Source organism: Triticum urartu, chromosome 3, assembly GCF_003073215.2.
Source record: "Triticum urartu cultivar G1812 chromosome 3, Tu2.1, whole genome shotgun sequence".
Lineage (NCBI taxonomy): Eukaryota > Viridiplantae > Streptophyta > Magnoliopsida > Poales > Poaceae > Triticum > Triticum urartu.
In genome coordinates, this window is record NC_053024.1 from 228,269,933 (window position 1) to 228,295,891 (window position 25,959).

The window sequence follows — 25,959 nt, forward strand, 5'->3', positions numbered from 1 at the left end:
AACCTTGGGAAAATAACATCCTTAAGCATTTTAATAGAGGTGTTGTGATCAGCACTACTAGATGGGATATCTTCTACCCACTTAGTAACATAATCAAAAGCAACCAAAATATGTGTATACCCATTAGAGGAAGGAAAATCTCCCATATAATCAAATCCCCAAACATCAAATGGTTCAACAGCAAGTGAATAATTCATAGGCATTTCTTGACGCTTACCGATATTACCTATTCTTTGGCGTTCATCACAAGATAAGATGAATTTACGTGCATCCTTGAAGAGAGTAGGCCAATAAAATCCAGACTGCAATACCATGTGAGCAGTTCTGTCTCCCGCATGATGTCCTCCATAAGCTTCAGAGTGACATTTCCGTAGGATTTATCTCTGTTCATGCTCAGGTACACAACGTCTAATAATCCAGACTGCAATACCATATGCACATTTCCGTAGGCTCGTTGATGTAGAGGTCATCGCACCCGTCGGTCTGGCGAGGATCATTGCGGTGCCACTCGGCGATGATGCGCCCGTCCCGCCGTTGCCTGTCTTCCGGGGCTCGACGTTGTCCTGTACATGCTCGAGGGTCAGAAGAGGCCATCGAGATGTCTTCGGGGTCTTGATTCTGCTGCGCCCTCGTCGGCTTTCGTGGTGGGGACTGAACAGTGGGGACGCCCCCCTTCATACGGCTGGCGGCGCGGGCGGTGGCTGTTGCCTGGGGAGGTTGTAGTGGGCAAGCTCGTCGTGAGCCCCCAAGTTCGGCGAAATCGAGCAGGCTTTGGATAGTGGCACGCCAGTCATCCATATGCTCGGTCGCTGGCGGGAACCTCACCAATAGTTGAGCTCGCGCCAAGGCTTCCGTGGCCGTGCTTGGCATGGATGTCGATGACGTCGACCGCACCATCGCCTGGCTCTGGATGGTGCCAGCGGCGGCGGCGGTGCCCGACCCAAGCTGCTGTGGGACGACCATCGAGGCAGCAGGGTCGCGTCGCGGTGGTGCTCGAAGATCGGCGGCTTCGTTGAGCGCAGCGGCCTGGTTGGCTCGTCTGGGAGGAGGCGCATGCGCCGCGGCCGCTCCCGTGATGGGGGTGACCAAAGGGCGATGGCTCACCCTGGACCGAGCACCGTTGCTGTGGCTGTGCTCGTCGGCGAGAGAAGGTGTAACATCCCAAATTTCCAATTTGGAATGTTATACTTAGATCATTCATGCATATCATATTTTATTGCATTTCGTTTCGCGATCCTCGAAATTCTAAGCAACTCAAGGACCCGCGGAGAGAGTTGGGGATTTCATCGTTTTCATATTTGAATTCTTCTCAAATATCAAAACAAGGATCTTTTTTGGTTTTAAATAATTTTCTCTTCAAAAATATTTCATATTAAAAATATATGAGAGGAGATAATATGACTTCTACAAAATAAATGAAATATTCGAGGAAAAATATTAAAATCAAATAAATAGTTTTATTTGGATTTTATTGCAATTTTATTTGAATTAGAAAAAAAATGCATTTTCAAAATTGCATTTTTAGGCCAAAAAAATGTTCATCCTGTTCTAAATATTTTATTTAGACAGCGAAAATTTGCTTTGGCATTTTTAGATTTTTTTTGTATTTTCCAGATTTTTTTCCAGTGAAATCTGTTTTAAAAAAAGTCAGCACCCGACTGGGCCGGCGGCCCAGCCGAGCTGGGCCAAGCCCACGCCGCCCGCACCGCCTCCCTCGCGCTCGCGCCCGTGCCGGAGCCGGACTCCATCGGAGTCCGGGACGCCGCCGCCGTCCGGGTTGCCTCCGCCCGAAGCCGAGTCGCCCCTCCCCTTTATAACCGCACCCCGCCGCCGCCCTCAACCCCGCCTCGCCCTGCCTCCAGCAGCAGCAGCAGCCGCGGCCCGCAGCAGCCGTCGCCGCGCCGCTCGCTGCAGCGCCCCGCCCCGCCCAGCGCCGTCGCCGTCCCGTCATGCCCCACCTCACCGGAGACGTCGCTAGAGCCGCCGGTCCCGATCCGATCCGTTCGTCGGTTTTTTCTTTGGTTTTAGGTAAAACCCCGGTTTTTAAAAAAACCTAGATGCGTTTTTATTTTTATTTTTTTCGGTTCGGTTTTTCTCGGTTTAGTTATTTAGCGGACGCTCGTCCATTTGTTTGTTTTAATGAATGTTGTTCGTCAGCTAGCCGCAGACAGCGAACGTTCGTTCTTTGGCCTGTTCGTCTTGTTTTTCATTTCCAGGATTTTTCCGTGATTATTTTCGATCGCGATTTCTACCCTGATCTTTGTTTTAGTTTATCTTTTTGCTCATTTATCCAAATCAGGTGAAACAAGCACCTAGACCTTCGTCTCGAAACCCTCTTTCTCTTTAGCCAACTTGAACAAGATTTTGGTACTGTAAAATTTGACTCTAGTCCAGATTAGTAAACGGATCTTGTTTCTTTCGTATATTGAGTTTCGTTGCTCCGTTTGATTTGATACTTTTTGCAAACCGGAGTTCTTCAGTTGAACTTTCTGGTTAGATCTTCTTATTTGAGGTTTACCCGTGCATCTTTGCTTGAGTTCTTATGTATGCTATTGTGTGTTTGTGATAGAATTCCCGGAGTGCGAAGCCTGCTACTAGGAGTCACTATGTTTTGCGGATCATCAGCAAGGAAAGTTCACACTTTGATCATATCCCTTTCATACCCAGTTTTTATGCATTAGTTTCAACCCTCGAACACTGCATGGTTAGGACTTGATAACATGTGGGTATTGGGAAGTAGTTGATGAGGTAGGAACCTATTGTCCTACATTCAAACCTTGGGAATTATTTCTACGTTATGCTCATACTGCTCTGCTAAGCTCGTAAACGTGGATTGGTTGAGTGATTCATGATAGTTGTGAGAGTTATTATTTAATGCTTAACTTAAGGTGGCTACTTTAATACATATCTGGGTGGAATGGTAGGGGCACCCTGGAGCACCCAGTAGTTTGCCCGGGCACCTGGAGAACCCAGTGCTTGCCCAAGGGGATCCCGGAGGACCCGTGTGATCCCGGAGGACCCGTGTTATCTTCCAAGCCTTCCGCTGTTATCTATTTAGATGTCCTTAAGACATATTTATTATAATAAGTTCTCTTTGGAGACTATCAATGTAATAACTCTGTGATTGCTACTCTGTTATAAATTCTTCGAGTATTGTGTGTGTCAGCATTACCGATCCAGGGATGACACTTATGCACAGAGACTTGACCGTCTGAGGTCGGGTCGCTACAGATGGGGGCGCGGACGGAGTGACCCCCTCGTTCGTACCTTGCAGAGCATGACCGTCGAGACGCTGCTAATGCTGTTCTCCTCCGGCAGCTTCAGCCCCCATGTCGACCACGAGGGAGGTGGTAATGGCACCACCTGCTCCAACCACGCCCCCAGCAGCGTCCACGTCCTCGCGCGCTCCCTTGTCTCCCGCGGTGTTAGAGGCCACGGGCCGAGGAGCCTTCGAGGTGGATGGATGGGCCAAGGTGCCAGATTTCTTCTTGGGCGCCATGGTCGATGGCGGTGTCGAGGATGAAGATATCAATGAAGATGACGCACGGCGTACACTTTCTGGTTCGTGCAAGTGCTCCCCCTACCTGGAGCGCCAAAGATGTCGCAGGATTTCCACGGCCACCTAATGGGACTAGGTGGCCCCTTGTACGTTCGGCAGGGAAACGGCGCGTTGCACAAAGAGCAGACCAGCGTACGGCAGCGCGGCAGAGAACACACAAACGATTTACCCAGGTTCGGGCCACCGTGAGGCATAAGAATCTAATCTTGCTTTAGTAGATTGATGGAAGAATGAATGCGGTGGTGCCTAGTACACTTGCCCGACAACTTTCCAACCTTCTAACCCCTCCTACGAGTGCCCCGGGCCTCCTTTTATAGATTAAGGGGTCACCACAGTGGCAAAACTTGTCATTATCCACTGATATGATAGCGAACAGTGCTATCATACCTAACTGTGTGGGCTGACAGGGTGCATTAAATGCATCGCTGAGTGTCACATCACTGGTCGCCCGACAAGGCCTGCCGAGCTATCTTGCCAGATCCTCACCTGCTCTCTTGACATGTCACAGGACGGGTGTCATCTGTAGGCTTCTCTGTAGGAAATGGCTGCCATGTGGCGAATGGCTACCACTTAATCATCTTGCGGCTTGACACCGCACTGATCGACGACGTGAGTCGTGCTTGAGTGGTTGGTGGGGTGGTTCTGCCCCCACGAGCCTCACCAGGCTCTGCCGGGGAGCCTCGGTTGCTTGCTTTTGGTGGCGGCCTCACCCCTTGATGAGCTCGCCTACCCGACAAAGGAGGCCCTTCTCTTGCCGATATCTCACTCCTTAGGCTCAATCTTTGTCCTTCTGAGCTGCATGTTGGTTCTTCAAATCTCTTGGTCCTTCAACCTCTGACTTAAGTTGGTGCTTCAATCTTGATCTTGTGCCTATGCATAGTTGGTCAATAGACCCAGGGTTTGTTGCACCGACTGTTGTGTTGCTTGGTTCTCCTACTGGTTCGATAACCTTGGTTTCACATCTGAGGGAAATACCTACCGCCGTTGTGTTGCATCATCTCTTCCTCTTTGGGGAAATACCAACGTAGCTTCAAGCGACATCAAAAGGAATTTCTAGCGCTATTGCCGGGGACGATCTTCAACACATACCAGGTTCCTAATCACAAATCTCATCTCCTCGCAATTTACATTATTTGCCATTTTCCTCTTGTTTTCCTCTCCCCCACTTCACAAAAATTTGCCATTTTATTCGCTCCTCTTTTTCGTTCGTTGTTTTCTCGTCGGATCTATCCTTTGCTTGCAATCATGAGTGATTTTGGTATGGCACCAATAGATGATGGCCTAACTCCTAAAGTTGGATGTACGGGCAATCTGGATGCTAAAACTTTTATCTTGGGGCAGGGGAATGTTATGGGAAAGGAACGTATCCAAGAACTTTTCAATTGTGTGGGAAATCTAAGTCTTGACGATGCTCCTATACTTAGAACTACTAGATCTTATGCGGATGCTATTTCAGCACTAGTTCTGAAAAATGAGACTAAATTTATCCGTACGCATCCAACTTTGCAAAGATTGTTTTTTGAGCTTCCTGTTATAAAGAATCCTAAGGCTAAAAAGTTTTCCACTCTTGTTCTTATGAATGAGTTTGATTACATCATACGGGAAGCTAGGGTAATATTTAATTTTTATGGTATGAATCGTGAAAAGCCCGTGATAGATGAAGTACTCTACAATAGTGATTATGCTTTAAGACATTTTCTTGGGGATAATAAAATCTTTGATGGGAATCTTAAAAAGGAAGTCCCTATTATAGATGTAATTCAACAAGTTTTTAATAATGTTCATCAACATTACTCTTGGATTGTTGCCGGAAATCAACGTGGTTATAATAATGGGCAACTTAATAATGCTAAGGTTTCTATGGATAATATGTTTTATGTTTTTTTAGAAAACCCCATGATGAAAACACCTCTAAGGGATTTAAGGAGAAGGATGACAAAACTTAGATCCTTGCTTTATGCCTAGCTAAGGGCGTAAAACCATACCACTTGTTGGGAGGCAACCCAATGAATAAAATTTATTTCTGCTTTTGCTTCCTGTTCTTAAGTGTTAGCACAATTATGCTACTATTATGATTGTGTTTTTTATGTTTTACTTAGTGTTCGTGCCAAGTAAAGCCTTTAGGATCTTCTTGGGTGATAGTTGTTTGATCTTGCTGAAAAAACCAGAACTTTTGCGCTTGCGAAAATAATTCTCGTTTTTAACCAGAGAGTGATAAAATACCCATTCCTTTTGCAGTATATTAATATAAAAATTGCTTAGGCCGTCCTAAATTTTCAGAGTCTTTGGAGTTACAGAAAAATTCGAAACACCCAGATTGCTACAGTCTATTCTATTTTGACAGATTCTGTTTTCTTTGCATTGTGTGCTTGTTTTGATGAATCTATGGTTTTCTTTGATGAGTTTTTGCCATAGAAAAGTTGGAATACAGTAGATATAATGCAAGAACAAAATATGAATTGGTTTACTACATCACTTATAGTAGTGATTTGTTTTCTAGGGATGCCCCGGCATCCCAAGCTATTATCCAAAAGAGTGCAAGGAACTAAGCTTAGAGATGCCCCCGAGTGGAATCCCCTCTTTCTTCTAACGACCATCGGTATTTTACTCGAAGCTATATTTTTCTTTGTCACATACTATGTGTTTTGCTTGGAGCATCTTGTATGATATGAGTCTTTGCTTGTTTTATTTTTTGTTTTAAGTCTTGATTCCTTGCTGGACACACCTATTTGAGAGAGCCAAAATTGTGTCATGACTTGTTAGAATTGCTCTCTATGCTTCACTTAAATTTTTATGAGCTATGGACTTGCTGTAGTGCTTCACTTATATCTTTTTGAGCACGGTGTGCTTTAGTATTTTTGAAGAAATCCTCTCTTGCTTCACTTAGATTTATTTGAGAGTTAGTAAAATTTTCAAGAAATTCTCTCTTGCTTCACTTAAATTAATTTGAGAGAAAGAAAAATTACGCTCATGATCTTCACTTATATTTGTTTGAGCTTATCAAAAGCAACATATGAAAATAAGTCCCAAAGTGATAGATATCCAAGAAGGATATAATAAAAACTTTCATGAAGATCACTGGACAAAATAAACTTGATTCTTAGTAATAGTTTTAAGATATGATGATGTGATATGTGAGTTATCTTGATGAGTAATTATGCTTTAGTAAGAATATTGCTGTTAAGGTTTGTGATTCCCTATGCAATCACGAAAGTCAATAATTATGCAATGAAATTATATCCTACTTCTGGTGCATTATTCGGTGTTAATTATGCGTAATGCTCGCTTATGAGATTATTCGTTTCTTGGTTGGTCGCTTCTCAATCTTTTGCTAGCCTTCATTTTGCACTAAGTATGATCACTACTTGTGCATCCAAAAACCTTTAAACCAGTTTTTCCATATGAGTCCACTATATCTACCTATATGCGGTATTCTTTTGCCGTTCGAAGAAAATTTGTATGTGCCATCTCTAATTTTCACAATAAACTTCTCATTTGTGTGTTCATTCCGCTCGCGGAGCAGTGAGAGGTGGCTAATATTTTCCATGCTAGATGTGTTATTCCCACGATGAGTGTTTATTCACTTGTCATTGCACGAGAGTAAGGCAAAGGTATTAGGGATGCCCAGTCTCGAAATGAAAAATGAATTTACTTTATGTTGTCAAATATCAAATTCCTTGGAATGTGTTGGTATGGAAGGCACTCGTGAATACAGTTAGCCATGGAAAGTGAAAGTATGGTGGAAAAAGGAATAAACTTTATTTTTTGTTTGGGAACCGCCTATGATATATCTAGCATGGAAAGTGTTGGGAACTCTAAGTCATTTTCGTTGGTGGGAAGGGCACACCTCCCAAAATGTTTTTATCTCTTAAGTTTTTTGCTTTGAGCTCTGGCACCTCTACAAATCCCTACTTCCCTCTACGAAGGGCCTTTCTTTTAATTCATGCAATTTTTATTTTTGAATTTGAGTCTCCATCTTCTCTTATAAAAGAACCAACTAGGAGGCACTATGATCGTACTTGAGCATTGGGTGTAGTTAATACACGAGTGTGTTTCATTAATGGATCAATGATTGAGCATGATGGGCTAGGGATAGCTTATTTTAGCATTGATAATTTAAAAGACATGGTTGCTTGTTGATATGCTTGAGTATTGAAGTTATCATGTCAAAACTAGACTATTGCTTTGAACAATATAAATGTCCAAATGTCCATGCTATAAAGAAAAGAATATGATATGACATGTTAGGCAGCATTCCACATCAAAAATTCTATTTTTATCACTTACCTACTCGATGACGAGTAGGATTTAATCTTGGGGATGCTGATACATCTCCAACATATCTATAATTTTTGATTGTTCCATGTTGTTATATTATCAATCTTGGATGTTTTATAGTCATTTTATATCATTTTTTGGTACTAACCTATTGACATAGTGCTAAGTCCTAGTTGCTGTTTTTTGCATGTTTTTTACATCATAGAAAATCAAAACTTTAAGGAGATTTTTTATGGACTAGAAGACACCTAATGGGCCAAGGCTGCGCCTGGGGGTGCTCCGAGGAGAGCCCAACCCACCAGGGCACGCCAGGAGGCCCAGGCGCACCCTGGTGGGTTGTGCCCACCTCGAGTGCCCCTCAGACTGCCTCTTTGCTCTATAAATACCCCAATATTCCAGAAACCCGAGGGGTGTCGACGAAAATCAATTCCAGCCGCCGCAGAGTCCAGAACCACCAGATCTAATCTAGACACTATCACGGTGGGGTTCACCACTTCCATTGGTGCCTCTCCGATGATGCGTGAGTAGTTCTTTGTAGACCTTAGTAGCTAGATGGCTTTCTCTCTCTCGTTTGATTCTGAATACAAAGGTCTCTTGGAGATCCATATGATGTAACTCTTTTTGTGGTGTCTTTGTTGGGATCAGATGAACTTTGAGTTTATGATCAGATCTATATTTTTATATCCATGAAAGTTATTTGAGTTTCTTTGTTCTCTTATATGCATGATTGCTTATAGCCTCATATTTCTTCTCTGATATTTGGGTTTTGTTTGGCCAACTTGATCTATTTATCTTGCAAAGGGAAGAGGTGCTTTGTAGTGGGTTCGATCTTATGGTGCTTGATCCCAGTGATAGAAGGGGAACCGACACGTATGTATCGTTGCTACTAAGGATAAAACAATGGGGTCTATATCTACATAGATTGATCTTGTCTACATCATGTCATCGTTCTTATTGCATTACTCCGTTTCTCCATGAACTTAATACACTAGATGCATGCTGGACAGCGGTCGATCTGTGGAGTAATAGTAGTAGATGCAGGCAGGAGTCGGTCTACTAATGTTGGACGTGATGCCTATGTAATGATCATTGCCTGGATATCGTCATGAGTATTTGAAGTTCTATCAATTGCCAAAAAGTAATTTGTTTACCCACCATTTGCTATTTTTCTCGAGATAAGCCGCTAGTGAAACCTACGGCCCCTGGGTCTTTTTCTCATATTATTTGCCTTCGCGATCTATTTTATTTGCCTTTTATTTTTAGATCTACTAAACCAAAAATATAAAAATACCTTGATGCAATTTATTTTATTTGGCGTTCGATCTATCAATATTTACAACTCTCGTCTGTTTGCCAATTTCTGGCGCCGTTACCCAAAAGGGATTGATTGCCCCTTTTACACGTCGGGTTGCGAGTATTTGTTATTTGTGTGCAGGTGTTGTTTATGTTGTGTTGCTTGGTTCTCCTACTGGTTCGATAACCTTGGTTTCAAATCTGAGGGAAATACCTACTACCATTGTGCTGCATCATCCCTTCCTCTTTGGGGAAATACTGACATAGCTTCAAGCGACATCACTATGTCATTCATAATTTCTTGATATAAGGAATAAGGAATAGCACTCATGCTAGCACCTATGTCACATTAACCATGATAACATTGATCTCCTATTTTAACTGAGACAACGGGCATGCCAACAACAGGTCTATTATCCGTTCTATCTGGTTTGACAATTCTAGTAGCTTCATTACAGAAGTAAATAACATGCCCATCTATATTTTCTTCCAAGAGATCTTTATCCATAGAAACACTAGGTTCAACTTTAATTTATTCATCAGGTTTAGGTGTTCTAATATAACTTTTGTTGACCACAGTTGAAACTTTAGCATGTTCCTTTATCCTAATAGGGAAAGGTGGTTTCTTGACATAAGCAATAGGAACAAGTGAATCAACATTATAAAGTATAGTTTCTACTTTAGCTAGTATTGGTTCTTTAATTTCTTCTTTAATAGGTGGGTGATATTTAAACCACTTCTCTTTAGGGAGATCAACATGAGTAGCATATGATTCACAAAAGGAGGCTAATATCTCAAAGTCAAGTCCATATTTAGTGCTAAACTTTTGAAAAGTATCAGTATTCATAAAATATTTAATACAATCATACTCAAGCTTAATACCTAACTCTTTACCTTCATCGAGTTCCCAATCTTTAGAGATGCATTTAATTCTTTCTAAAAGATCCCACCGGAATTTAATAGTCTTCTTCATAAAAGAACCAGCACAAGAAGTATCAAGCATGGATCGATCATTATGAGAAAGCTGCGCATAAAAATTCTGGATAATAATTTCTCTTGAGAGCTCATGATTGGGGCATGAATATAACATTGACTTCAGACTCCCCCAAGCTAGAGCGATACTTTCTCCTTCACGAGGCCAAAAATTATATATGTAATTCCGATCACGATGAACTAGATGCATAGGATTTTTTTGATGGAACTCCAATTTCAATCGATTCCAATTCCAAGATCCAATATCATCGCATAGCCTATATCATGCCAATGCTTTTCCCTTCAAAGATAAATGGAAAACCTTCTTCTTAACGTCATCTCCGGGTAAACCTGCAAGCTTAAGCAATACACAAATTTGTTCCACATATATCAAGTGCATATCAGGATGTTCGGTTCCATCTCCTGCATAATGATTAGCTAGAAGTTGTTCTATCATAACCAAAGGAATTTCATATTCAATATTTTCAGTAGGCGCAGTAGGTTGAGGGGTAGCTAATTGTGGTTCCGGTCGAGGCGAAGATACCCCGAACAAACCCCTCAAAGGATTGTTTTCCATAGTAACAAGTGATAGTAAATTTCAGCACACTATATAAATGTTTCCTTAGCAAATTCCACTTACCAAAGGCGCTTCACTCCCCGGCAACGGCACCCGAAAATAGCCTTGATGACCCACAAGTATAGGGGATCAATTGTAGGTCCTTTTGATAAGTAAGAGTGTCGAACTCAATGAGGAGCAGAAGGAAATGACAAGTGGTTTTTAGCAAGGTAATGTCTGCAAGTGCTGGAATTGTAAGTAACAGATTAGTATGATAGCAAGATAATTTGTAACGAGCAAGTAACGAAAATAGTAGTAAAAGTGCAGCAAGGTAGCCCAATACTTTTGAGGCAAAGGATAGGCCAAAATGGTCTCTTATAATAGGCAAAGCGTTCTTGAGGGTACATGGGAATTTCATCTAGTCACTTTCATCATGTTGGTTCGATTTGTGTTCGCTACTTTGATAATTTGACATGTGGGTGGACCGGTGCTTAGGTGTTGTTATTACTTGAACAAACCTCCTACTTATCATTAACCCTCCTTCAAGCATCCGCAACTACGAGAAAAGTATTAAGAATAAATTCTAACCATAGCATTAAACTTTTGGATCCAATCGGTCCCTTACGGAATAGTGCATGAACTAGGGTTTAAGCTTCTGTCACTCTCGCAACCCATCATCTAATCACTACTCCACAATGCATTCCATTAGGCCCAAATATGGTGAAGTGTCATGTAGTCGACGTTCACATGACACTACTAAGGGAATCACAACATACATACTATCAAAATATCGAACACATATCAAGTTCACATGATTACTTGCAACATGATTTCTCCCGAGACCACAAGAACAAAAGTAAGTACTCACAAATGATAATCAAGCTCAAGATCACAGGGGTATTAAATAACATAATGGATCTGAACATATAATCTTCCACCAAATAAACCAGATAGTAATCAACTACAAGATGTAATCAACACTACTAGTAACCCACAAGCACCAATCTACAGTTCTGGTAAGAAGATTGAACACAAGAGATGAACTAGGGTTTGAGATGAGATGGTGTTGTTGAAGATGTTGATGGAGATTGCCCTCCGTAAGATGGGAGAGTTGTTGGTGATGATGATGACGATGATTTCCCCCTCCGGGAGGCAAGTTCCCCGGCGGAATCGCTCCGCCGGAGGGCAAAAATGCTCCTACACAAGTTCCGCCTCGAGACGGCGGCTCTCCGTCCCGAAAGACCTCTCCTTATTTTTTCTAGGTCAAAATGACTTATATACCAGAATATGGGCACCGGAGCTAGGCCTAGGTGAGAACAACCCACCAGAGTGTGCCTGGGCTCCCTGGTGCACCCATACCCACCTGGTGGGCCCCCTCTGGTACTTATTTGCTCCAATATTCTTCATATATTCCATAAAAATTCTCCGTGAAGTTTCAGCTTGCTTGGAGTTGTGCAGAATAGGTAGCCCGACATAGCTTTTCTAGGTCCAGATTTCCAGCTTCCGGAATTCTTCCTTTTTGTGTGTACCTTGTAAACTATGAGAGAAAAGGAATTAGAATTACTCCAAAAAGCATTATTATGCATAAAAACATCATGAATAACAGTAGGAAAACATGATGCAAAATGGACGTATCAGCCGCCACCCCACTGCCGGCCACTGTGGCCATCACCCGCTCCGCTACCGCGGCCCAAGGCAGGAGGTGGTGGTCGTGGCCGCCACCCCATCATCGGTCCCCGTGGCCGCCAGCCCACCGTCGACTGCCGGGGTCATCGCCCGCTCCGCCACTGCCGATCGAAGGCGGGAGGAGGAGGTGAAGGCCCACACGTGCGTCAGCGACCTTGTGGTTTACATCGAGTTCCTGTGGGAGGAGGGGAGCGCCTCGTCGAGCATGCAAAGAGCCTTACTGCCGCCATGGCCGTAGCACAAGCCGTCGCAGAGGCGAGTAATCAGGATATCTATGAGGAGTCCTACCGCTTCGAGAGGGGTCGTCTGAAGCAGCAGAGGGCGTTTGAGGTGAGCGTCGCTGAAGGTGCAGAAGTGGCAGGCACCGTATTGTAGTTGTCCAGCTCGTCGGTAGGCTCCTCCTCCTCTGCCTCTTACTGAGAGCGCTCGATAGAGGAGAGGCTGCGAGAAGTAGTACAAAGCCCCTCCATAGTAGTTGTATTTAGGGGCTTTTTTGTTCAGTTCATCTGACTATAGATGTGGTGGAACTATACAACATACTTAAAATTAGCTAGTATATATAGTTGAACTAGCAATTTCAGAACCTGCACCACAAAAAATACACTTCCTTGATGATACGTGTTTGTCACAGTAGGTCATGTTTTCTGCCATGCATGTACATCCATGACGATTTTATGACAGAATCAAGATAGTCACACCTGTGCTGTCGTACAAGTGTTCCATGACAATACAAAAAATATCATCACAGAAGTGTCCACATCCATGACGATAAATGGTGCGTCATGGAAGTGGTTTCATCAAGGGTAACCGACACGTGACATCCACCGTAACGGGTCGCCGTTAGCCTATCGGGTTCGATTTCGATTCGATAACCCGTTAACCACGTCGACCAATGGGGATTTTCTTTGTGTAAAATTGTGATTCGCCATAGTATCCATGTGTCAGCTCCGCATTGGGACAGGCTTCATCCGGTGAGTGGACGGGACGTGCCTATGGTACGTCAACACGTGGCTCGACCCAAAAGTGGCCCGTTTAGGTTAAAAGGCTGGCCTATCAAAATAAGCGGGCCAGCCCATTAGCGGCCTACTTGAGTTAGGCCCATTCACAAGCATGGCCCATACAAGTTACGCAGAATCGAGCCATCAAAGATCCATTCTAGATTCGACAATTTCCAGCCCATCGTCAGCTGCAGCCTGTTAATGGCCCGCTACATCTTTGGGCCCAATTATGGCCTGACCTACTTTCATCCTGTTAGCATCCCATTATAGATATGGACCAATATGCCGCCGGTACGTCTTTCGGCCTTTTCTCGGCCCATTCTGTAGTTGGGCCAACTTCTAGCCCATTGTGACTTCCAGCCTTTCCTCGACCCATTTTGTAAATGGGCCAATTCCTAGCCCATTTTGTCTTTTGGCCTGTTAACGGCCTGCACAATAGTTGGGCCTTTGATGGTGCCACTTGATTTTGAGTCCATTAGCAGCCCACATTCCGCAGGGCACACTTTCAACCGGACGCGACTTTCGGCCTGTTAAACGCCTATTTTGTAAATTGGGCCTCTTTTGTGCCAAAACACTTTTGGCCTCTTACTGGCCCATCATGTAAAAGGGCCAACATAAAATTAACAATTAATTCAGCCCACTAGAGACCCGCGGGCCATTTCCATTTATATGGCCCTATCGAGATTTTGGCCTATTAACGACCTGCTAAGAGCTGTTGTTAAAGTGAGCCACATCGTTTGGGAAGCACTAAGTATTAAGTTGACCAACCCAATTAAGGCCCGCTTTGACATGTTTTTTCATTTGGATGGTGTCCAGGTAATGTTTGGCCGTGTTGGCCCCAGTTTCAACAATATAGCATATACAAAGAATTATCCTACTCTATACTATCGCCTTTAAAAAACCTACACTATACAATAAAGAGACAAAGGCATAGAAACGAAGAATAATCCTACACTATACAATAAATAAATTATAGCAGATTATACCCACTGGCCATTACAGTTTGGCACCCGTGATAATAAAGCGTATACAAACAATAAATTACAAACACTGGACAAATAAAGCTCATACATCATGGACACGCATCAACAAAACTTACCATTTAAACTATAATATCTTCAGAAAATAGGATTGGCCGGATTCAGGTAGCACAAATTTCAGTCAAGAAAATCTCCAATTCCTTTGTGGTTACCTCAGTGTCTTGTTTCATTTTTTGACTCCTGCATCTAATACCTGCAACTGTAGTCTCAACATGTTGATTGCATGTTGAGAATCATGTACACGTTGTCTTGCCACCTCTAGTTGATGCTCGAGAATGTCAGCACATTCCAATTCCAATCCATAATCATTTGGTAATGGCCATGCCACACTGCTCCCAGATCTTTGTGTTGATGTCACTTCATCCTAAAATGTTTCTGTAAGTACACATGAATAGGGCAAAAATATAGTTACAACAATGAAGCAAGCAAGACAGACTATTTTGTACATGGAAAAACAAGACTAACAATAATGTTACACGTCATGAAGCATAAGCATGTGATATTTTAAAAGTTATAAAAATGGTAGCATGTGCAGGCCGCATACAGAAATCTCTCTTAGCTAACTAGAGGAGCATGATGTTGGGGCTAAATCCAAAACAGACAGGCTACAAATTTAGACCAGACGCAGCTACTGAAAATTATATATATCTTGCGTATAAGTAAGCAAGCAGTTGGCCATTCTGTAGCTCAATTAAAGTCTTAAGGAGCATAATGAACAACAGAGGGATTCATACAAACCTACTAAACAAGCAAAACTATGCAATCATTAGCCTCGTCTAAACTAGATTGTGAGCCTCATGCAGTAATAGTTGGTTAATAGACTTCAAAGCTTTAAGCACACTTCGCCAGAGTAATTAAATGGTAAGGCCTTTAATTATGTCAACTAATAGTTATACACGCAGCTACAAGTAATTTAATGGAGTACCCAACATCAGGCATCATTGTTTGGTCGTGAGTTTAAGCTTTGGAAATTGGAATTTGATGCTGAATGGATCATTGTAAGCCCCTCAAAAAGGCGTGCTGCCCTGGGTATGTTCGCTATGCACTCCAGTCCATCAAAGTCTTCGATAAGATCTACTCGTTATGTTGGCAAGAAGCTATCATTTTTAATCTTCCAAAACTATCCGGCTTGTCATAGTTATCGTTATCCAGCCACCCAGAACTGCATTCAAACTACCGAAGATGCGGGTTATTCAATCCCTAGTCATGAGAGGGTGGTCATTCATCCCACGCCGCCAGTTAATCTCCAGTGGACGTCGACGAGGCCATCGATATCTTTTGGTATGGTTCAAGATCGGATAGCTACGGCTGATGGGGCGCCGTCTTCCTCGGGAAGGAATCTCGATTCTTTGAATGTGGACGTGCTAGCCCATGTTGGGCCTTCAGCTGTACGTGCTACGGACCGGGCCGAGCCAATTAACACTAATGGGCCTCTTGATATACCGTCTTCTCAACAGTCCAAGGATGATTTTGATAATTTGTTCTCGGAAATGGTTGAGGAAATCCATACGTGTCAAAAGTGCTTAAGAAAGACCAATTTTGCCTCAGCGTGCACGTCCAAGCTTTGGTGTAATTCTTGCTTGCGGGTCGAGCATATTAAAAAACATTGTAACCGATTTGCACAGATTCTGGGTTTGGTTTGGCAACCAAAACCCAGTAACATTGCAACTTCCGAGGATCGATCGTCTCATAGAGAGAATATCTCTCTGACACAGCTTTTACCAAACATGGACATCCCTTGCACTTCCACATTTACTCCCTCAACCAGTACCATCAGCCCTGATGCCAAGACACCATCAGCTGCACCGCCTGAAACACCACCACTGACGGAGTACTCGACGTCTGCGATGAGCCATGTGTGCTCTGCTCCGATGGCTAACTTCCACCTCGATCTGATGTTGTATGTGCCGGCTGGCCATCACATTGTTGATGGCGGGGAAGCGCGTGAGCCTCGGACTTTGTGATGCTGCATACCCCGATTGTGCAACGCCACGAAGAGTTCATGCTTGCTGAGGTAATGCCTATTCCTCCACCCGACCAGATTGGTGCTGCTAGGGAAGAAGTGGTTCAGTGGCTCCAACCACATGGGGGCTTTTGTGAGGTTTGCATAGCCATGGATTCATTCTATTGGTCTTTTTGAACTCAAAGTTGTTGTGGTCTGGTTCTCGCTATTGCAGCTGCCGCCCCAACCTCTTGGCAACGATCACTTTCTTTGTTTCATGAAGCATGATGAGGGTGAGTCTTTTTCATGGGGATCAGGGTTTTCGTCAGGGTTTGCTCATGTTTTTCGGTATCCCTCTTGATGTTCGTAACACCGATTGCATCAGGGCAGCAGTCAACACTTTTGGCAAATTTCACCACTAGAATAGTGAGGACCCATATTTGGTTCGAACTTTGGTATTTGCATCCTTCCCTGAGGATATTCTTATGCCAAGGGATGTCGTGTTCATGGATTTTGCTACTTGGGGAGGGGCTAGGGTGTCATGGATAGCGCCACTGTATATTCTGGGTACAAACTTTGCAAAGCAAATGCCTCAGGATGAGGACTGGATGCCCATCAATGGCAATCCTCATCTTGTTCCTGGTGTGCCCTTCCTAGAGATGCCCCCTTCCGTATTGCCACTGTTTCCTGCTCTGGGCTGGAATGATGTACCCCCTCCCCCTCCAGAATCTACACATAATGAAGTGGAAGATGACAATTAGGGAAACTGGAATGAGCCTGATGAACAGCCCGAAGTCCAAGACCAAGAATCAATGGTAGTGGATCTATCTGCTTAGCCTAGTTCTGAAACACAACAGCAGATGCCCACAACTGCAGTTGTTCCCATTGATGAGGATCATTTTGAAAATCAAGATGCTCCTATGGTTGATGTGCAGGCAGAGGTAGAAGCCAACAATTGGGCAATCATAGTGTACCACCCCCCTGTGATAAACATACCAGTTGTGGAGATTACATCTGTTGCTGTACCTTTTGGGCCACATTTGCCTCCTGAGATGGTTTGGAGGAGGTCTTTTGAAAAATTATTGGAAGCACCTACTATATTTGAAATACCAAATCCCTACTGTTTCAACTTGTATCTCCTATGATTTTACCCAAGAGGAATTGGGACCTTGCTTTCATACATGATGATCTTCCTCTGCGGACATGGAAGGAGCAGGAACCTGCTAGGCCTGTTGCTAGAGCTCTGTTTTCTGAGGATGTTGAGAAGGAAGGAAATGTTGAGGCTGTTTCCATTCCTATTGTGAGCAAAAAAGCAAGGAGGCCCCGCAAGACTTTGGCGCCAACTCCTCTTGTGGAAACTTCGGTTAGAAGATGCACTAGAAGCTCAGTTTAGAGTGATGGGTTTAATCCCACCTTCCAGGAGCTAGCCCTACAACTCAAGAGAAAGAAGCCCAAGGCCAAGCCTCTCTCTGCTGAGATACCAGGGGTGGAGCAACTCCAGTCAGTCGTCTGTAGGCAATAGGGAAGGAGCTGGAAATTGATGCAAATCTGCTAATAGTGGATGCACTTATGGTGGATCCTCTCAATGCTGGAAACAATACCACTAATGAACAGTGTGGTAATGTCCTGCTGGGTCTGGCAAGCCCCTAATGTGTTTTTTATTTTACATGCATATGGCTTTTATGTTATGGAAAACTATCATGTAATAATTCTGGGTCAGACTTATCTGTGCTTTTTGGGCACATGACATTGTGTGTCATGTGGTTTGTGGACCTTATAATGATCTTTATTTATGAGTAATTCTTGTAGAATCTGGTATGTTCTGTGTTGGAATGTCAGGGGTTTAAATTCTGAGACTAGGCAAAGAGTTGTTAGGCAGAAAATTGATGAGAGCCAATGTGCTATAGCTTGCTTACAAGAAACTAAATGCACCTCATTTGATTTTGGAACAATTAAAAGATTTTGTCCTAAGAGGTTTGATTGTTTTGCCTACTCTCCTTCTATGGGTGCTTCTGGTGGAATTATTGTGGTCTGGAGTTCCTCTATTTTTGTTGGGACTTCATTAGAAGTTCAACAATTTGTTGTGTTGATTGAGTTTGTATCCAGGCAGAATAATGAAAAATGGACATTAGTTGTTGTGTATGGGTCTTGCCAGGGTGAAGCCAGAGATAATTTTGTTAATTGACTCTACAATTTGCATATTCCTGTGGAAGAAAATTGGATGCTTTTGGGGGGACTTTAATTTCATGAGGTCCCTGGATAATAGAGACTTACCTGGTGGAGATTTGAATGATATGTTTATCTTCAATGAGATAATTGGGCACTTGGGCCTTTTGGAGTTGCCCATCAAAGGTAGATATTTTACTTGGTCAAACATGCAAGATACACCTCTTCTTGAGCAACTAGACTGGTTCTTCACTTCTGTGGACTAGATATCTGACTATCCTATGACTGAGGTGCTTCCCCTAGCTACAACTGCTGTTGACCATGTCCCATGTGTAGTTACCATTAAAACTTCCATCCCAAAATCAAATCTCTTTAGGTCTGAGAATTATTGGTTAGATTTGGAGGGTTTCATGGATTGTGTGGAGTTATCTTGGCAAAAACACTCCTAGAAGGGCCACATTACTGCTAGGATTGGAGATAAGTTTAAGTCTTTGAGAATGAGCCTAAAGAGGTGGCAAATGAATGTTTCAAAATTAAAAACCTTGGTTTGTAAATGCAATCATGTAATTCTGCTTTTGGATGAGCTTGAAGAGTGTAGGCCTCTGTTCAGACATGAGTCTAATTTCAGAAGAATTGTTAAGGCACATGTGGAAAAGTTACTTCATCTCCAATTCCTTTATTGGAATAAAAGATGTACTATTAGGTACATTAAATGGGGGTGGAGAAAATACAAAGTTTTTTCATGCCATGACCACTGAAAGGCACAGGAGGAATTCCATTGCAAGTCTGAAATAACCTGATGGTACAGTTGTGACTGAGCACTCTCAAATGGAGGGAGAGATTTGTAATTGTTTCAAAAACAAAATGGGTACTTCAAGAGGAATTGTTATGGGATTTGACCTCTCTGCTCTCATCACTCATGTGGAGGGTCTTGATGTGCTCACCAGGCCCTTTGAGAAGGAAGAAATGGACAATGTTGTCAAACACATGCCAGTGGATAAAGCTCCAGGACCTGATGGTTTCAATGGTCTGTTCTTCAAGAAGTGCTGGCATATAATTTCCAAAGATTTTTATGAGCTGGCCCAGGATTTCTATGATGGTTCTGCTATGTTGGAAAATATTAATGGCTCATACATCACTCTTGTGCCCAAAAAAACTCTCGCCTGAGGAAGTGGGAGACTTTATACCTATCTCTTTAACTGGGATGGGTCTGAAGTTTCTTTCAAAAATGGAAGCCAACAGGTTTCAAGATGTGATTATGCAATGTGTCCACAAGAATCAATATGGATTTATCAAAAGCAGAACAATCCAGGATTGCATTGGTTGGACCTTTGAGTATCTACACCAGTGTCAACAATCCAAGAGGCCAATTGTAATTCTCAAACTTGACTTTGAGAAGGCTTTTGACTCTCTGGAACATGAGGCTATTATTCAAATTTTGAGATATAAAGGTTTCAATGAAAAGTGGATACTTTGGATGAAGCAACTACTGTCTGCTGGCACCTCCTCAGTTTTACTCAATGGTGTTCCTGGGAGAAAATTCATCTGCAAAAAGGGAGTTTGACAAGGGGATCCCGTCTCTCCTCTTTTGTTTGTTTTAGTTGCTGATCTCTTGCAGACAGTCATCAATGACATGCTTAGAAGAGGCATCCTCCAGTTACCTATTCCTTGTCATGATCAGGATTACCAAGTGATTCAGTATGCAGATGACACTTTGATCATCTTACCTGCTGACAAGGCCCAACTTATTGCTTTGAAGGACATGCTTAAGGTTTTCTCACAGTCCACTGGTCTTGATGTGAATTATCACAAATCTTTCATCATCCAAATTAATGTTGATACGGCTTAGATGAATGAATTGTCTATTGCCTTTGGCTGTCAAATTGGGAAAATGCCTTTCACTTATCTTGGATTGCCAGTAGAAACCACAAGACCTAAAATGGTTGATTTTATGCCTTTGGTGGATTGCATGGAGAGAGGAATGACAACTAGCTCCTCCTACTTAAATCAAGGAGAAAGATTACAGTTTTTAAATTCTTCCTTGTCTTCCATGCCTATCTTCTTCCTATGTAGTCTGGTTGTCCCTGCTGGCATTCTGAAGCAGCTTGAGAGAATACAGAGACAATGCCTTTGGAGGAAGCATAGAGATGAGCCAGCTCCACCCCTTGCTGCTTGGGAGCTTATTTTTAGGCCCAAAAACAGGGGAGGTATTGGTATACTTAATCTGGGGGTGCAGAATGTGGCTCTTCTTCTCAAACATGCAAAGAAATTCCTACATAGGAAAGATTTTCCTTGGATGTTGGAACTCATATTACCATGGCAGGGTGCCCCGGGGAACTTCTGACTGTGGTTATTTTTGGTGGAGTGATATTTGCAAAGTAATGTAGAGATTCAGAGCTTGTTCCTGGGTCAAGATAAATGAAGGTGACACTACACTATTCTGGTCGGACAAATGGCAACTTGGTCAAGAGGTTTCTACCCTACAGTCTAGATTCCCTAGGCTTTTTTCGTATGCCAAGGATCCATGGATTTCGGTTAAAGAGATTTTTGACACACAAGACATCTACCAACATTTTCATCTTCCACTATCAGCACGGGCATATGATGATCTGGTTCTTTGGTAGTCCCAGATGGACATCCATAATAGAATACCTCGGTCTAAGGATGTTTGGTTTTGACAAGGTTCTTCCAAGGAGTACAAGCCCAAGATGTTTTACTCCCACACTTTTGCTTCTGAATCCTTTAATCCCTTGACTACTTGGATATGGAAATCCTCCTGTACCATGAAAATCAAGGTGTTTGCTTGGATGCTCATTATGGATAGATTGAACACAAAGGATATGGTGGAGCGGAGGCACTGGCATATGGAAGATGGAGCGAATTGTGTGCTTTGCCCTTTGCAAGCTAGATAAACTAGGGATCATTTGTTTTTTAACTGCAATTTCAGTGTGAGAGTGTGGAACTATCTATAGATTGATTGGTCCTCTGGAGACCCAGTGACTGAATTGGTTATTCATGCTAGGAGAAGTTTTGACAAACCTTTCTTCACTGAAGTGGTATTCATTGCCTTTTGGAATATCTGGATCATCAGAAATGCTAAAGTCTTCAGGAGTGAGAGGGCCAGTTTTAATAAATGGAGATGTGCCTTTTTGCATGATATCAGCCTTATGCAATACAGAGTTGAAGCTGCCTACAAGGGTGATCTTTTGAGATGGGTTTCTTTGCTGCCCCCTTGTGGCTCAGTAGTGTAATCTTTTATTTTCCCTCTTTTAGGCCAGTTTGTTTGAGTACATCTTGTAATCCCTGCCTTGTACTTGTACCCTATTTTATTTAAAGCTTTTGATATGCTGTGGGGGTGTTGCCCCATAGTTCCTAGTCAAAAAAAAATAAAAAGAGCAATTTAAGTATGCCTAAAACAAACAAGCAATTGAACTGTTGAGTTGCCAGCAGGCATACATGCACGCCTCAATAACATCCATGGCCTAGCTACATTTACTATATAAAGGAACAAGTACTGTAATATTGTTTGCCCCCTATGAAGTATCTCGACTAGTATGTAATCAAGATCCTATTAATGATAGGGAGGCTAATGATGTGAATATGCGTTTGGTTATGACATCAACAACTCTACAATAGAAGGAAGCAGTTTCACACTGTTCACTACTATAAGATGTTTTAGATATTTAAAAGTAGACTACATTCGTAATGAGTGAACATACACATTAAAATGTGTTTACATACATCTGATTTACAAAAAAGTTAGAACATCACATAGTAGTGACCGGAGGGATTTTTAATCAATGGCCCAATGACTGGGTTACAGGTGAAGAACCCTACGCAAGCACAATGTCAGATAAATAGGATGTCTTGGTAATTGTAATACACTGACTTACCATAACTGGTTGAACAGGGTCAGCGCTTCTCCTCCTTCTCTTGCAAGGCTCCTTCCTAACATCTTGTACTTGGAAATCCTCAATATTATCTTCATTGCACCCCCTCTGCAAGGTGACACAAACTAGTTAATGGTCTCCTTGGAAGATAAATATGCATACTTTCTAGTCTGTGAACAACACCGAAGGATGAGTTTAACAACACCACATAATGAAACATGCCACATCTCTTGCACACAATAAAATGAGCATTTACTATGTGTGCGTTGTGTAAAAACTAGGCATACCTTCAAACTGGATCTCCAGGTACTCTTGGAGATCATACTTTAGTGTATAGCCAAACCTTTATGTCACCTTTGAGTTATACAAGCCCCACTACAGTAGCTCTTAGTGTTTAAATCATTGACAAGCTCTGTTAGGTCAAGAACAGCAAGTAATCAAAGCAAACAGTCCTAGTATGGCTGGCTGATACAAACAAGCAATTGAACTGATGTGTGAGCAAATCTTGCACAACACTTAATTACATATCAAGAAAAGAAGCATAGAAGGAGGCTTAAAGACCATCACTTCACTGACCAGATTTAAGGGGCATTTAAACATCATGTATGCAACGTATGAATTAACATAAGCATTGCATATTTTAGATTCTATAATGAAATGCACATGTGTTAGGTTATGCCATGTATGATGCCTAAATGTACACTATAGCAGGAAGGAGTCATTCATCATTGCACGCACAATTGAATTGCAGGTTAAGGGCAAGTTCTATTCCGCCTTTTCAGCACTTATTGTCAAAATAAGCCATAAAAGATGTAAAGAAGTTGTTTTTGAGTTATAGGCTTCGGCTTAACTTATTTCGCTTTGGGGGGAGGAAGTGCTTTGGGTAGAAGCTCACTAAAAATTGAAGGGAAGGGGAATAGCGAAATGACTCTGTTGTCTTCCTATATTACACTCAAAATGCCACTGCTCACGCCCGCGTCACACCTAACCTGCAAGTAAAAACAAAGATGCAAGCGTTCATTGCCCTGTCCGTGTGCATCGCCTCTCCCCTTTCCCTCTACCTCGATCCCCTGCCTACAATGATAGGGTTCCTCCAGCGAGTAGTCGCCACTGGTCCCATCTGGCCTGCTCCTCGACGATGCTCTGTCCACCTAGCACTGCAAAAAAATACACATCCGTGACATTTTGGGCCGAACGAATTTTTTCTGTCATACTTATGACACTTCTATGATGATAATTGTGACAAAACCCGGTATCATCATTTATGTGGTGGGGTCCTACCTCTATGAAAAAAAATCATGACAGAAAGTGGGCTTTTCGTCCTGGGCGGGCCGGAGATGCAGCTGCATGACATTCTTTGGGCCATCCATGACAAAAAAACCGTGGTAGAAGCGAGGGCGAGGAAAATATCGGGGGAGTTCCCGGTTATGGTGGGTGGTCGGGGGTCGAGCGATGCACGTTTCTCTCGTACGTACGAGCGTGTGTGCGAGGTGTTGGGCTCTAACTAAACCCGAGCGAGGTGTTGGACTCTAACTGAACCTGAGCGATTGCACTAGCTACATGACTGAACTCGAGTGATCGATCAATCCCTTGCTGTTAACTAAACCCGAGTGATTCCTTCACTACTGCTGCTAACTAAAGCCGATCGATGCTGCCTCTGGATGAACAGTGAGCGTTATTGGGGGGGGGGGTTGGATGAACAGTTCCTGGTGGGGGGTTGGATAAACAGGACCCTGTGGTAGTAGAGGCCGTTGCCGTTCGATGAATAGTACCCCGATCGATCGAGCCGGTGGATGAACATGACCCTGTGGAGGGGTGGATGAACAAGACCCCATGGAGGGCTAGATGAATAGGACCCTGTGGAGGGTTGGTTGAACAGTAGCCGGTCTAGGGCTGGATGAACAGTAGCCTGTGGAGGGGTGGTTGAACACGACCCCGTGGAGAGGGCTGGTTGAACAGTAGCCAGTGGACGAGCGCGGTGGAGGCAAGATGAACAGGAGCCCGTGGATGAACATTCGTAGGTGGAGGATGGAGGAGGTCGACGGTGGATGAACAGTAGCCCGTGAAGGCTAGAGGAGGTTGACGGTGGAGATGAACAGTATCTCGTGGAGTCCCATTTTGCGGTACGCCACACCTCTCTCGTTGAACAGGACCCCTGTTTCGATCGTAGTGCTCCAACACAAGTCTGTTTCCTCCGTTTTGTGGTACGCCACACCCCTACCGATCAACAGGACCCCGTTTCCATCGTAGGAGGTCCGTTTCCTCCGTTTTGCAGTACGCCAGACCCCTCCCGATGAACAGGATCCCGTTTTGACCGTGGCCTGTCGAACACAAGGCCGTTTCCTCCGTTCTGCGGTACGCCAGGCCTCGTTTCCATCGGCTGTTCTGTCCAAGACGGTTGGCTCCCAATGAAAAGCACGCGTTCCGTTGCCTCCTAATGTACACGCCGTTGTTTCTCCGTTCCGACCCAGTTGGTTCGCTGCCCAATGAACAGGACGCCGTTGCTCCCGTCCGTTGCCTCTCCATGTACACAAGCCTTGGCAGTCCATGAGTACGCGCTCGAGACCCAACCCATATGTACATACGTGGCTGTATTTTTTGCCCTGTGGTTGTACGTACGTGTACAGGACTTAGACGGGACTACGTGAACTGCTATGTCGGGTGCTCTACAACGACACACGTGCCGCTACTTACTCGGCCACAGTTCATACTTGCAAAGGGACCGATCGACCAGTATGTACATACACGTTCGTGACTAGAATGACAACGCTACGCATGCTTTTTTTGCGAAATACGGTGGCCCGTCCAGTGGGTCCTTGCTGTCAGGTGGAGGAATAATTATTTTCCGCGTAATAAGGAGGCACTTCCTCGCTGCTGCCATGGACCCAGCTATCGGCCTCTCCACGTACAGTACTCTTCCAATGGAAGTCGTTCCTTGACCATTTTGACCACGCCGCACCGAGAGAACCAGGGCAGTGGACGACGGTGAGGCCTAGGAAGGGGACGACGCGGAGCTGGGGAAGACGCGGCAGTGGATGCCCACGCGGAGGGGAGTACGTGGGTCGACTACTTCGGCTGCAGTGTGAGGCTACTATTGCCGGAGAATAATAGGAGGTGTGGGTGAGTATAGAGGGATGGCATTGCCAGCGATGGTAGCACAACCAGACATGGGAGGCAGCAGGTGGCACGGCCGATGTTTGTTTGGGCGGCTGGAGCAAGAAGACCAGAGGTTGAAGAAGCACTACGGCCGTTGGATGGACATCGTACGCTCGCTGGAGCTAGAATCGTTCATATTGACTAAGTTGACAAAGCCCTCTGTCCCCGTTAACTTAGTAGTCCCACATGTCAGCCTCCCACTATGCTGGGTCCCAGCTAGCAGGGGGAGTATTCATGTTTTTGTGCTTAATAAGGAGGCACTTCCTTGCGTGCAAAGATATAGCTGGTGGGTCCGACCTGTCAGCGGGGGAACATTTTTTTCACGAAATACAGAGGCCCTTCTGATGGGTCCCAGATGTCAGGTGGAGGAACCATTATTTTGCGCATAATAAGGAGCCATTTCCTTGTGTGCGGCTGTGGACC